The sequence below is a fragment of the Vipera berus genome (genome assembly GCF_964194415.1).
Source record: "Vipera berus genome assembly, chromosome: 1".
Taxonomy (NCBI): domain Eukaryota; kingdom Metazoa; phylum Chordata; class Lepidosauria; order Squamata; family Viperidae; genus Vipera; species Vipera berus.
In genome coordinates this window covers 10,527,958-10,543,344 of record NC_138202.1, presented here as the reverse complement: position 1 = coordinate 10,543,344, position 15,387 = coordinate 10,527,958, and positions in this window count along the sequence as shown.

The following is a 15,387-nucleotide window of genomic DNA, read 5'->3' as shown; positions in this document are numbered from 1 at the left end:
GTTGGAAAAATAGAAGGAACTACTCCTGCAAAGGTTACGTCTGGGGCAGCTAAACGAGCATTATCTTCCCAGACCCCTTGTTGAAGCTTAATTAAAGCTCTTACAGAGCTTGGAATACACATGGACTGCTGCAGGAGAGTGTTGTTTAAAGAAAGCAGTCTGGACTTGAGCCAGGTCAGCGAACAGACGCATTTAAAAAGAGATCACAATTCAGAACTGCAGCAGACGCATTTAAAAAGAGATCACAATTCAGAACTGCAGTTTAAAAACTACGCCGTGATGAGGATGGGTATTCAGTTTGAAATTGCCTAGAGAACAAGAGTGAAGTATTTCCCCCCTCACTTTCTCAGTTTGCAAACAGGAACTGTTTGCTCCATCAAACTGGAGGATTATTTTAGAATAAATTTTAATGTAAAGTTCACACTAAAAAAAGAGAAATGTCTTTGGGTCTGCATTTCGCTTCCAGATTTATCCATTTCTTTACCTACTGTACAAGCATGGCAAGCGAATTTTCCCTACAATCTTGCATATTGTGAAATACACCAGCATTTTGGCAGCAATATTTATCTCTCTTTTTTTTGGTTTGTGATTAGCAAGCTAATGCTGCAAGATCTTTCAAATGCCAAATGTCAGATATCACTAACTTTCTGTTTATATATATGGCGCATCTATAGAAAGCTTCTCTTCAAAAATAAATCTAAACAAATTACATCTGCTTCCGTACCAGGAAGATGCTATTTTGTGAATTTCCTGTTTTAATGGCATCAAGTGGGTCTAGAAAGGAAGGAAATTCTGGACCTTTGCTTGCTGCATCTCAGACTCTGCAAATCATTGGTTTCCTAGCCTAAAATATGGCATTTTCTATATATTAAACTATATGCACATTCACAGCCCCAAGCAACCCACTACATATTTATTTACTTATCAGATTTTCTTTATCCTGCCTTTATTACTCAATGCAAATCAAATATTACTCAAGTAACTCCATGCAACAATCATACACAATGCTCCTTCCTCCTCTTCTTTTCCCCACTACAACAACCCTGTGAGTTGGGCTGAGAGAGAAAGGGACTGGCCTGAAGTCACACAGCTGACTTTCCTGCTTAATGCAGGACTAGAACTCATGGTCTCCTGGTTTCTTGGCTAACACCTTAACCACTAGACTAGAACAAATTGGTTTCAGTTATCCGAAGCATTCCTTTTGTATTTATCCATAGATATATGAAACATTCAGAGAGGCCATTTATATCCTCAACGAGTGTTTCACAACCTTAGCAATTCTCAGATGTGTGGACCAACACCCAGAGAACTAGGAGGAAGTTGGTCATGCCCTTACTGTTTCTCAAACTTGGCAACTTTCATACTTGTGGACTTCAACTCCCAGAATTCCCCAAGCAGCATGAGAGAATGGCTGGCCCAGCCAGCTTTCATGCCAACGGCATGAAATAGGTTGATCTATCTTCCAAAGCACTGGACGGCAAGACAAGAAACAATGGACGGAAACTAATCAAGGAGAGAAGCAACCTAGAACTAAGGAGAAATTTCCTGACAGTGAGAACAATTAACCAGTGAAAAATATTGACTGAAGCATAAGACAAAACTATTTCTAACTTATGTCCCTTCTTTCAAATGCAGCCAGAATAAGTGGAGGATAGTAATTTACACTTTCTAGCATATGTTTTAGCCCATTTAGTCATAATTCAAATTGCACCTTGACTCCCCACATGTTTTCATTAATTCTGCACCACAAGACTGCACTATCTTCAATGCAGCTTATAATATCCTTCTCCCTTGGCTTAGTTCCCCAGACCCAATATTTATCTATTTTTGTTTACAAGTAACCCTTCACTTATGACCACAACTGGTTTTAGAATTACCGTTGCTAAGTGATTCGCATCCAATTTTACAACCCTTTTTGCCACAATTGTTAAGGGAATCACTGCTGTTGTTAAGTGAATCACGCGGTTGTTATGTGAAATCTGGCTCCCCCCTTGGACTTTGCTTGCTGGAGGCCACTTGGGAAGGTCGCAAATGGCAATCACGTGACCCTGGTGTAGGAAGTCAGCACCCACCCGCCCTCCTGGAGAAGGAAATATTTAGCGGATATTTTAAAAGGTTATATTTCCCCAGAGGAATACAGTAATGGAGGGGGAAAAAACAGCCCGCAGAAACCAGCTCACAGTCTCCCCCCCCTCCCCCCCCCCCCCGCACCCAAGCAAAAACCAGCTTTTAGAAATGTAGATTTTCTAATCCATTCAGGAAGGTTGGGGCAGGAAAGCTGGAGCTGAGGTGATTAGAAAGACAAAGACTCCTAAAATCTACATCCCCCCACCCAGAGGAGCAGGACATGACCTTTAGGACACAATAGGATTAACCCACCACCATTAGGATACCAAAAGGCACACTCAGACTCAGGTCAAACACAGGAACAAGAACAATCTCAGACAGGAACAACTCCAAACACAAAACTCCAGGAAGATATAAAACCCACCACTCCCGGCTCCATTTTGTCAGTTTTCCCAGATCCACATGCTGTTGTGGTTCTGCTCCACAATAAACAAGAACCTTCTTTTCAAACAGCCTCCATTTTGTTTATTCCCAGCTTGAACTGGACCCTGAAGATTTTTCCTTCAACACTGGGATGCTGCAACCGTCTGAATGCATACCAGTTGCCAAGTGCCCAAATTTTGATCATGTGTCTATGGGGTTGCTGTGACAGTCATAAGTGCAAGGACTGGTCCTAAGTTACTTTTTCAGTGCTGTAACTTTTAAATGTTAGTTGTAAATGAATAGTTGTAAATCAAGGAGTGCCTGTAATTTATTTCATCATTTTTAGCATGTATTACTCCAATCTTCCAAGTAACAATCTTCTGTAACCACATGGTGAATAGATCCTGACATCCATCACAGCTCTGGTCAAGGTTGTAAAATGGGGCAAAATTCACTTCACAAATATCTCGCTTAGCAACATACATTTTGGGCTCAATTGTGCTTGTAAGTCGAGGACTAGCTACTGTATGCTAGCAAGTTATTTTTTTTGGTTATCTTTTCCAGTATCTTCCCAGGTATTGATGTCAGGCTGATTGGTCTGTAGTTTCTTGGGTCTGCTTTTTTTCCCTTTTTTAAAAATGGGAACCATATCAGCTCTTTTCCAATCCTCAGGTAATTCCCTGGTGTTCCAGGATTTTTAAAAGTTATGGTACAATGGTTCTGAGATAACATCTGCCAGCTCCTTCATAGCTCTGGGATGTAATCCATCGGGTCCTGGTTATTTATATTCATCAAGATCAGACAGATGTTCTCTTACCATTTTCTTGCTTATTTTAATTTTTATTTCTAGTCTGTCTTTTACAGTTAGTTTTTTGGTAGGTTGGGCTATAGTTACTTTTTGCGTGAAGACTGATGCAAAGAATGAGTTAAGCAGCTCTGCTTTCTCTCTGCTGCTGTTACTTCCTTGCCATCTTCTCTCTTAAGCGGACTTACTGTTTCCTTGACCTTTTTCTTCTTATTTATACATTGAAAGAAACTTTTTTAAAATTAACTTTCACTTTAGATGCAAGTCTTCGTTCATTCTGAGTCTTTGCTTTCCTGACATCATCTTTGCAGATTCGGGCTATCTGCTGACACTCTGCCTTATCATAGTTATGTGTCCCTCTTTCCATTTTTTTGTACTTTATTTAGTTATATTTATATACCGCCCTTTCCCTGAGGACTCAGGGCGGTTTACAGGGAATTAAAAAATCCAACATACAAAAGTTAAAACCGAATTAAAAATATTAAATTGGCCCTGTACACAATTAAAACCCCAATTAACCCCAATTAACCCCAATTTTGTACTGAAAGACAAAAGTCTTTCAGTTTATCAGAGACAGAGGGGTGCAGTTTACTGCAAAATTCTGGAGGGAGTTTGTTAAACTGATTGGGTTCTCCCACAGGGGCTTTCATCTGCTTTTCATCCGAATACTAATGGAGCTTCTGAGAAAACTAGCACAATGGTGGAACAGTATCTCAGATGTTACATAAATTGCCAGCAGTCAAATTGGGCTGACCTTTTACCTTTTGCAGAGGTAGCCTATAATAATACTGTGCACAGTAGTACTGGTCTCACCCCATTCAAAGTAGTGATGGGTAGAGATTTTGTGCCCATGCCTGAGTTCCCACAGGAGCCACCTACTTCCCAGAGCTTGGACCAATGGGTGACATCGTTCCAGGGGGGTTGGGTGAGTGTGAAGAAAGCATTGGCCAAAGCTACAAAGGTTCACAAGAAGACAAATGACGTTCCTCTCAAAACCCTTTTTATGTTGGACAATTAGTTTATCTTTCAACGAAATATCTACGATTAAAATTGCCCAGCAAAAAATTGGGTCTGAAATTCCTTGATCCTTTCCCCATGGTCAGGATCATTAACCCTGTGGCAGTGGAGTTAAAGCTTCTGGGATTGTTTGGGGAAAGTTCACCCTGTGTTTCATTGCAGTCTTTTTTAAAAACCTGTGTCAAAATCCAGTATAAGACCTAATCCAGTACTACTAGAAGGAGAGGCACATTATGAGAGCAAACGTATTCTGGATTCTAGGCTGCACAAGGGAAGATTACAATACCTTGTCCAATGGAAAGGTTACCCCCTTTCAGAGGCTACATGGGTGAAGTGTACAAATGTGAAGGTGGATAGTATTATGTACTGGGCTTGTGGTGATACACCACATGCGTTACTGGAGCATCTAACGGCTCTCCAGCATTCCAGACTTGCTGTCTCCTCTCCTGCAATTGGCTAGCCCCAGGCGGCTTGAGTGGGTTCAAACCTATTGGCTGCCGCCTAGGGGCTAGACTATATATTGTGGCTCGTTGCAGCTAAGTTCCAGTACAGTTCCAGCAAGAATAAAAGTATGAGTTATCCTGTACTCAGCCTCGTGTCATCATTCCTGCTCTCAAGAGCCCACGACTTAACAGATAGGTTGATTAAAAAAAAGTTTTATAACAAATACCCTCACAAGCCCCGAGGGGATGCCTAAGTCGATTTCTGTTTCCTCTTTCTTTCTGAAGAGGAGCCAACTGTCAACTTTGGAATGAGCATGGCTGCAGCCATTTTCCCTTCTCATTTTTAGTTGACACATAGTGTCATGGTTCCGACAGATGCAATTCACCCGGTCTTCCATTGCAGCCTGCTGAAACCTTTTTGGGACTCCACCTTAAGACCTCCCCCTAAGAAGGCAGCCAGGCCCCTTGTAGTAGTGGGTTAGACTCACTATGAAGTGAAACGAATTCTTGACTCTAGAATTTTTAAAGGGAAATTGCGGTACCTAGTACAATGGAAGGGGTACTCACTGTCCGAAGTTACTTGGGTGACATCAGATGTTCTTGCTTTGACACGTAGCATGGAGGGAGGGGGATTGCCAGGTATTGCACTAGATCAGACATGTCAAACTCGCGATGTCATGTGATGTCGCGCAACATATCAGAGCCTTTTCACCATTGCCGGCAATGGGGTGGGCGCAGCTTCTGGATGATGCATCCGGCCTGCGGGCTGGCAGTTCGACACCCCCACACTAGATAAAATAGACTTTCTCTCTTGGACTTTCTCTCATGGGAATCAAGGTCATCGGCTGCTCATGGACGTTTCATGAAAAGCCCACCAACTAGCTGTATGGGGGAACATAGTTGCTTGCATAGCCTTAGGGATGGGATTTCTTAATGTTGTATAGGGGAATTGTTATGCGTCTCTTCAGACTTGGTTTCACTTTTGGTGTGCCGATAGTTTGTATCAATAAACATGTTCTTTGAGGAATTGCGAGCCTCGGAGTTCTGCTTTATTTGTCTCTGTCTGTTGGAACCTTGACAACCATACTAAAAATATTTGTATTTGCCTTGCAGCATGAGGTATTGTAATAATGGAATCCATTCTTGCTTGAATTTAAGTAAACCTATGCTATGGATATCCAGTATGCTGTTAGCTTTGCTGTTGTTGTGTATCCTCCAACTTTAAGTTTCCACTCAAATATTGTCAGTGTTATTTCTTTCTTCCAATCGTGTCTTGCTCATTAATTTAGATCAGCTGTTTTATTGGATTTTTCACTCAACAAGAGCCAACACTGCAGGTTTCAAAGGTTTAGTAAGATCCAATCTGGGTCCTCAGGGAATGTCTCTCTAGCAGAGTCCTTCAACATTATCCGTGGACACATATATTGGTTTAGTTTAGCTTTCATTTGGTTTAGTAAGAGTTGCATTCAGAACACAGAATAACAGAGTTGGAAGGGACCTTGGAGGTCTTCTAGTTCAACCTTCTGCTCAGGCAGGAAACCCCATACCATTTCAGACAAATGGTTGTCCAATCTCTTCTTAAAAATTTCCAGCATTGGAGCATTCACAGCTTCTGGAGGCAGGTTGTTCTGCTGATTAATTGTTCTAATATCAGGAAATTTCTCCTTAGTTCTAGATTGCTTCTCACCTTGATTAGTTTCCATCCATAGCTTCTTGTCCTGCCTTCAGGTGCTTTGGAGAATAGCTTGACTCCCTCTTCTTTGTGGCAGCCCCTGAGATATTGGAAGACTGCTATCATGTCCCCCCTCGTCCTTCTCTTCATTAAACTAGACTTACCCAATTCCAGCAGCCGTTTCTTATATGTTTTAGTCTCCAGTCCCCTAATCATCTTTGTTGCTATTCTCTGTACTCTTTCTAGAGTCTCAACATCTTTTTTACATCGTGGTGACCAATAATGGATGAAGTATTCCAAGTGTGGCCTTAGCAAGGCATTGTAAAGTGGTGGCTCAGTGGGTTAAGACGCTGAGCTTGTCGATCAGATGGTTGGCAGTTTGGTGGGTCGAATCCTGAGTGCTGCGTAACAGGGTGAGCACCTGTTACTTGTCCCAGCTTCTGCCAACCTAGCAGTTCGAAAGCACGTAAAAAATGCAAGTAGAAAAATAGGGACCACTACGGTGGGAAGGTAACAGCATTCCATGCGCCTTTGGCTTCTAGTCACACCAGCCAAATGACCATGGAGACGTCCTCAAACAAGCGCTGGCTCTTCGGCTTTGAAATGGAGATGAGTACCGGCCCCTAGAGTTGGAAATGACTAGCACGCATGACTTGCGGGGGAACCTTTACTTTTACCTTTATTAATACTTCATGTGATCTTGATTCTATTCCTCTGTTAATGCAGCCTAGCACTGTGTTGGCTTTTTTGGCAGCTGCAGCACACTGCTGGCTCATATTTAAGTGATTGTCCACTAGGACTCCGAGATCCCTCTCACAGTTACTACTATTGAGCAAGGTACCCCCTATACTATACCTGTACATTTGGTTTTTCTTACCTAAATGTAGAACCTTACTTTTTTCACCATTGAATTTCATTTTGTTAGATAGCGCCCAGTGTTCGAGTCTGTCCAGATCCTCCTGTATCTTAAGCCTATCTTCTGGAGTGTTGGCTATTTCTGCCAGCTTGGTGTCGTCTGCAAATTTGATGAGTTCCTTATTTATCCCTTCGTTCAAATCGTTGATGAAAATGTTGAAGAGCACCGGGCCCAGAACAGAACCCTGGGGCACCCCACTACATACTTCTGTCCATGTAGATACGGTTCCATTGAGGACCACACGCTGAGTACAGCCGGTCAGGCAGCTACGAATCCATCTGGTGGTGATTCTGTCTAACCCACATTTTTCTATCTTATCAAGGCTATGATCCACATCCATATTCCATCAGCACACTATGGAGAATTTAGAACGTACAAGGATATTACCTTTGTCCTTGGTCAAGATCTCAATTCACAACTTGGAAAAGAAGCAGCTGCAACTTGAACTAGTCACAGGCCGCACATACTACCTTCAGCTGCATCCTCCACTACATGAGCAACTAGACCTTTTCGCCTGCTGGATCAGGCTTATAGAAATACTACGGCCATCTTCAGAAATAAATTTCAAACAGCAGAAGTTGGAGAACAAAAAATTGAAGAATCCTGGTGCACCTCAAGTTCCACCTCTGAAACCTAAAGGCCTACCTCCTCAGAGAGAATCTCGATATGCACCTGAGACAAAGGAAAAGAATAAAAAGAGTATTCAGAACCCCACTACTCAAGCAAAGGAAACAAAAGAAGAAAATGATCCAACTGCTGTATTTTCTAAGAGCTCCCCTGTTGCAGAATTAAGAGACTCAGACCTCGGAATCAAAAGAAGTTTGTTTTATTTTGCGCGCAAAAGGTTCAGATTAGAAAGCAAAGGCAATGTCTGAACAACTTTCCAGCGAACAAGCAGGTACATTTATAGTTTTCAAAAGTCACAGAACACGGAAATGTAAATTATTAACTCTGATTGGTTACATGGATTCTAAGCCCCCTTCTAGCTCATCTCTAGCCCCCCTTTGCAGTGCAAAATTCTAGCTAAATATCGTGCAACCATTGTTTCTGACAATGGTCACAGGCCCCTTGCTAGCATCTAAGTTTCCTGTGCTATCTTTGTGGTTGAGTATAAGCGAGACATATGTGGTTAGCTGTAACTGAACTCTGAGACACCTGTCTCAAAGGTCCTCCAGGGGTGAATGTGTGGTCTGACATTTTCCATTTCCTGGTTCTTCTTCTAACTAATACACACATTACTCTCTATGCCTCACTGTTGTGTCCTACCTCACACTTATGACATACAGTGTCCATAGGTATTGTCTATATTTTCCTTTATGGCCTGCCTCATTCCCCCCTGTTGAGACTCAATTTCCATTTTGGACAAGGAGTCTCACTTTCCATGATACTCCTTTGTTTCAGCAAGCAATTCCCGTTTCCCCAGCAAGCAAAGATCAAAACCATTATATATATTAGGACAGGTAAACAGTATAGCAGAGCAACACTTGGAACTGGCACTTATTAAGACAGAGATAGATAGTGACAAGCAAAGAAAGCAAGAAGTATTCCATGAGTTAGACTTCATCCTCCTCAGGCACTCTCTCTAATCCCCAAGGTCCAAATCGCACATATATTCCACCATCCGGATCCCTTCTTTCCCTTGGAATCCCAGGTGTGTATCCATTTTCCAAAGATCCCTCGAGCATAATCAGTTCCTTTTCAATCCGTATCTCTTTCATTGATCTCACAGCCAATTGCCTCATTAAGGGAATTACACACGGGATGAAGGCTAATCCCGTGACTCCACAGAGCAATAGGAACAGCACTTGCTTAACCCATGCGGTTCCTGGCAACCATGAGAACCATTGGTCACTTCCCTGGAGTCTCTGGCTAATTCTGGATGCTCTGTCTTGCAGATCCTTCGCTACCTCTCTGACCATTCCTGACTTATTCATATAAAAGCAGCATTCTTCTCCTAAAAAGAGACACAAGCCACCTTTTTCAGCTGTCAGGAGGTCTAGGGCCCGCCTGTTCTGCAAGACTACTGCTGCCAAGGAATCTATTTGGTCTTGTACTTCGACCAAGGTCCCAGCAATCTGAGTTAGACTTTGTTGAAATTCCTCAGAAAGCTGTTGAAACTGAATTGTAGAATGGGCTAAGCCTCCCACACCTGTTCCTACTGCAGTAGTTATTCCTAGGACAGCTAACAGGGGTATCACTAGGGGTACCCTTTTTTGCACATGTCCTATGAGAGGAACAGGGAGGGCTTGTTCACCCTTAACAACACCCATCTTGGGGAAAAGATGTACAAGAGTACAAGTGCCAGTCCAGTTTGTAGGCAAACACACATATGCATTTCCTCCACACAAGAAAAAGACTCCATTTTCTTCCAAACACACTGCCATACTCATAGAAAAGGCATGCAATCTACGATCATACTCATTACTCCACACTCCCAAAGTCCCTGCCATGAACATGCCAGTCAATGGCTGCAGAAAAGATTTTTGACGATGACCTCTTAGTGTGTCCCTGAAGTAGGGAGGTTCAAATAAATACCGGGAGCTTCTATTTCCATGGGGAAATGGGACACAGAATCCCTGTAGTGACTTGCTGTATAGCCACAGTGGGAATCTGGGGGGTTCAAATTGGTTTGGACACTTCACCCAAGTCGCATTTCCTCCCCAGTTTCTAAGAGTTAATTGAGGTGGGGGTGAAAAGGTGACCTTCTTCTTAAAGAGATGGTGTGTAGAGGGAGAAATGTTGTGAGTTATCTTGAGGTTCATATGTCCCCTTCGAGGGTTTAGAACCAATTCCATTGGACACTCTCGCCAATAATTCCCGGTGTCCGCTCCCACCGGCGTGCTCACTCGAGGTTCTTGAACCCTCGTGACACATAAGGGGGGTGTCCCTATAAGGTCCACTCCAACAGCTACAGGACCAATAATGGGGCGATGACTGACTCCCAATTTTACTATAGCACTATAGAGATCATCGTGTAATTTGGCCTCTACTGTGACACCTCCCCACCTAGCACCCCTCTCGAATCCTAGGGTGGCATTGGTCTTCTCCCAGAGGTCCGGTGTCACAGGGATTGCATGATAAGCTGAGGGGGAAGCAGATAAACACAACCAGCATTTTTGGCCTAAGATGGGGTCTGATAGGTTGATCATCTTCTGAGCTAAATCTAATATTTTCTGTATATAAGTCCCATTCTGCAATTGTCTCAGGGGTCCTCCTTTTGTTTTTATGATGTCCTTCCTTTGATCCAACCCTCGTTTTACCTGGGCAGTAGGCCGCTTCGGTTTAGGACTTGGTGTGGGCCTGAGTCGGCGTCCCCACCTGGAAATAAGTCTGCGGCGGCGTGAGGGGGTGTGTTCCATCCCTTCCTTGTCTAATTCCCCGAAGGATCCCAATTCTGGGATCCCACCTGTCTTTTGGGAATCTAGAGGAACCCCTGAGCCTTCTTCTGGGCTCAGAGAAGTTATTTGACCACTCTGACAACATTTGGGACCACCCTCCAGGGCCTTTTTACCCAACAGACCACTGGCAAGGAGTAACCATAACCATAAGAAGTTCATGGTTAAGTACCTATGATTCCTACTCCACCCTTACAGTCACAGCCAGGGGAAACAATTCAGGAAGACCAGGGGAATTAGGGTGAATTTGGGAAAGGACAGTATCAGTTTTGGGGGTACCACAAAGCCTATTCTTATTGGTCAAATACAGTATCCACAATCCCAAGAGTCCTAATACACACCATAGAATCCACTCCCAGGAGATTTCAAACATAAGTGGTCATAGGAAATTCAAACTTTCCCGAGTTATAATCAGGAATTTTGGGTACTTTACTCTTTTCTTTGGGTGGAGGCCGATTCCAGAAGAAAAGTCTTCCCAAACAACAGGTCCCAAATAACAGAACTAAAATTACTATTGCCAAACTTACTGCCCCTATTGCTATATATTCTCTGACTACCATCTCCTGGAATCAGTCCTCCCTAAACACCCACTTCATTTTCCTAAATCCTTTCTTCAGCCGTACGTAGAGGGTCAGCGTCCGGAGTGACACCAGTAGGGCCTCTCTTCTGCTCCGTATGTTGCCTGCCCGTTGCCGGTAGGGCAGTTATAGGGAGCGCACGTTCTTTCTTTTTTAGGTGTAACACTAGGGGGCGGTCCTCGTCCTTCTCTGCCTCCCAATATTCCCCAGCTGCAGGTTTAACTCGAGTCCAGTGAATCCAAGACTTGGATTCCAATACCTTTACTGCAAGGGGAGAACACATGACCACAGTATATGGGCCCTTCCATCTAGGTTTCAGGTTTTCTCCTTTCCAGTGTTTTACCCATACTTTGTCTCCCACTTGAATATTATGACTGTAAGTGGTCAGAAATGGTGGACTTAGGGATACACAATATTGTTGAATTGCTTGTATTTGCTTATTTAACTCTCCCACCATTTGACTCACCCACGCCGTCCCTATTTGACTTAGGTCCCCTACATGATTTTTCAAATTAGTACTTATGATGGGGGGTCTACCAAACATCATCTCAAACGCAGATAGCCTAATTCCCTTTCGTGGGGTGCATCTCACAGACCAGAGTGCTAGAGGCAATGCATCCACCCATTTGAGGTGAGTTTCAAGACACACTTTAGTCAATTTCTCCTTTATAGTCCTGTTCATTCGTTCTGCCCGACCCCCAGACTCTGGCCGGAAACTGCAATGAAACCTCCAGTGGGTCCCTAAGGATTTTGCCAACATTTGATTTACTTGATGAACAAATTCTGGACCATTATCTGATGAAATGAATGAGGGTATTCCATACCGGGGAATGATTTCTTTGAGTAAGATTCTGGCTACCTCTCGTGCCTGTTTTGTCTTGGTAGGGAAACACTCAGGCCACCCAGTATAATTGCACACCATAACTAACATGGCTTTGTATAGTCCACATCTTGGCATGTCTGTAAAATCAACAACCAAAGAATCCATGGGATAGTAACCCTTAGGCTGACTTCCCGGAGGAAGTGTAGGTCCTTGTCTTGGATTAATTTGAGCACATGTATTGCATCTTTCACTAGCATGACCACACAATGACTGAAGGCGATTAATATATACAATGCGATGAAGTGCCTCGGCTAAGGCACTCTTTCCCATGTGAGTAGTTAGGTGAGTTTCCTTCACTACTTGCCAGGCTAAACTTTCAGGGACAAAAATCCTTCCATCTGGGAGCATGTACCATTCTCCCTGTTTTTGTGCTTTCAAATCCACAATTGCTTGTAATTCCTCAGCTTTGGAATATTTAGGGCTCAGTCCTCTTGGCATTTCTAATGCTACACAAGCTGTCATGTCAGGATAGGGTTGACTATCTCGGGTCGCAGATAACCTTGCTTCCTTGTCAGCTGCTCTATTTCCCCGGGCTACATCGTCTTGTCCCTTTTGGTGTCCTCTACAGTGCATGACAGCAACTCTCTTAGGTCCTCGGACCGCTTTGATAAGTCTTTCAATCAAGAGGGGATGTTTAATTTCTTTTCCTGCTGCTGTTAAAAGTCCTCTCTCTCTATAAACTGCAGCATGTACATGTAATGTGAGGAATGCATACTTAGAATCTGTCCAAATATTAATACTTTCATCCTGTGCCCTCTCCAGTGCCCGTATTAGAGCCCATAGTTCTGCTGCCTGAGCACTTGTGCCTTTGGGGAGTGGTCCACTTTCTACAACTTCGTCAAGAGAGACTATTGCATAACCAGCATAGCGTTCGCCCGCTGAGACAAAACTGGATCTGTCTGTAAACCAGTTATAGTCCACATTTTTCATTGGCACATCAGTTAAATCAGGTCTGCATGAGAATTGACTTTCTATGACTTGCATACAATTATGTTCAACCTCAGGCCCTGGTATTGGCAGCAAAGTGGCCGGATTCAGACCATTTGTTTGTTTCAGGGTCACTTGAGGGTTGTGGATAAGAAGGGCCTGATACTTATAAATTCTGGAATTAGTCATCCATAAGTGTCTCTTTGTCTCTAATATCCCTCGGATTGCATGGCTTGTATAAATTGTGGTTGGTTGTCCAAATGTCAATTTATTAGCTTCCTCTATTAGGAGGGCTGTGGCTGCTAGAATTTTTAGACAGTGTGGCCATCCTTTTGAAACTCCATCAAGTTGTTTTGACAGATAAGCTACGGGTTGTTGCCAGCTTCCCTTTTCCTGCGTCAGGACTCCAATAGCCACATTACTCTTTGAGTCCACATACAAATTAAAAGGCTTGTCAAGATTAGGAAGTCCCATCACCGGAGCCTGCGATAAGGCCGTTTTTAGAGTCTCAAAAGCCTGTCTCTGTGCATGCATCCAAACAAAAGGCTCCTTTTCTCCCCCCTGTGTGGACTCATAGAGTGGTTTGGCTAAGAGGGCAAAATTTGGTATCCATATTCTACAATATCCAGCTGCTCCTAAAAACCCTCGTAATTCTCTTCTATTTGTAGGCTCTGCAATGCGGCACACAGCTTCCTTTCTTTCATGTCCTATACATCTCTGACCTTGACTGATAATGTAGCCTAAGTATTTTACTTGGGTTCTTACTAACTGGGCTTTCTTCCTAGAGGCACGATATCCTCTTTCCATTAGAAGATGAAGTAGTTGGTCCGTGTTTTCCCAACAAGTTTCCTTGGTTCTCCCCGTGACTAAAACATCATCAACATACTGAAGTAGGACATCCCCTTCCTCACATGGCTGAAAGTCTTCTAAATCTGAGGCCAGGGCATTGCCAAATAGGGTAGGTGAATTTTTAAAGCCCTGGGGAAGCCTGGTCCAGGCGTATTGTCGCTTGCGACCTGTTACTGGATCCTCCCATTCAAAGGCAAACAACTTCTGACTGTCTTTATGTATGGGAATAGTGAAAAAGGCATCCTTCAAATCTACCACCGAGAACCAAGCAGCGGATGGGGGAACTAAACTTAACAAAGTATAGGGATTTGGCACAGCAGCATGGACTGTGATTGTGGCATCATTGACGATACGGAGATCTTGTGCTGGCCTGAAATCGCCGTCAGGTTTTGGTATGGGCAAAATAGGGGTATTCCATGGAGATTGGATGGTTGTCAAAATGCCTGCTTTGAGGTACTTAACAATATGATCTTGAATTGCTTGTGCAATGGGGCGGGGGTAACTCCTCTGTCGAAGGCGAACAGGCACTACGAAAGGCTTCACTTGGATGACTAATGGTACATGGTGAGCTGCAAAGCCTGGCATGTTATCTTCTGCCCATAATTGAGGCACTCCAAAGTCCTGCCAATTATCAGATATTGGAGTCTCATGGGCCACCATGATTCGCCACATTTCATCAGGAGGATGCTTCATCCTGAGTGACATTTGATTCTCTTCAAAGGATAGGGTTGCTCCCATCTTACACAACATGTCTCGGCCCAATAAAGGAATGGGACATTCAGGCATATATAGGAATTGATGTTCCAGGTGTCTCCCGTTTAGGGAACATCTCAGGGGCTTCAAAAAGGTGTGACAATTAACAGAACCATCAACTCCTTGTACATTAATAGTGGCAGTAGAAAAAGGAGCCAATAACTCAGTAATTACAGATCTAGAGGCTCCTGTGTCAACTAAAAAGGTCACATCATTGCCCCCTATCTTCATTCGGACCAAGGGTTCAGGGTGGGCTTGACTTAACCCCGGTCCCCTTCAATTTTCAGTCCATCGTTCAGCTGCCGCCAGCCCGATGGCCTCTACTTGTTCCTGAGACCGTCCTCTCCCCCTTCCTCGGAGTCCATATGGCTGTGCCCCTGCACCTTTTGTTTCCCCCTGGAAATCATAGATCTTAACCTCTCGAGTCATAGATCTTAACCTCACAAGGCACACTGATTTCTCCCTAGGACTGTGGAGTTTTTGGACAGAGCTATGGCTAATAATTCAGCTTTTCGCTGCATTCTCCCCTCTCTCTTCTTTTCTTCCAGTTTGTCTCTATTCACGTAGACCTTTCTAGCAATCTCCATCAGATGACTCATGGTCATACCCAATGCCCCTTCTTGTCTCTGCAATTTCTTTTTAATATCGGGGGCACTTTG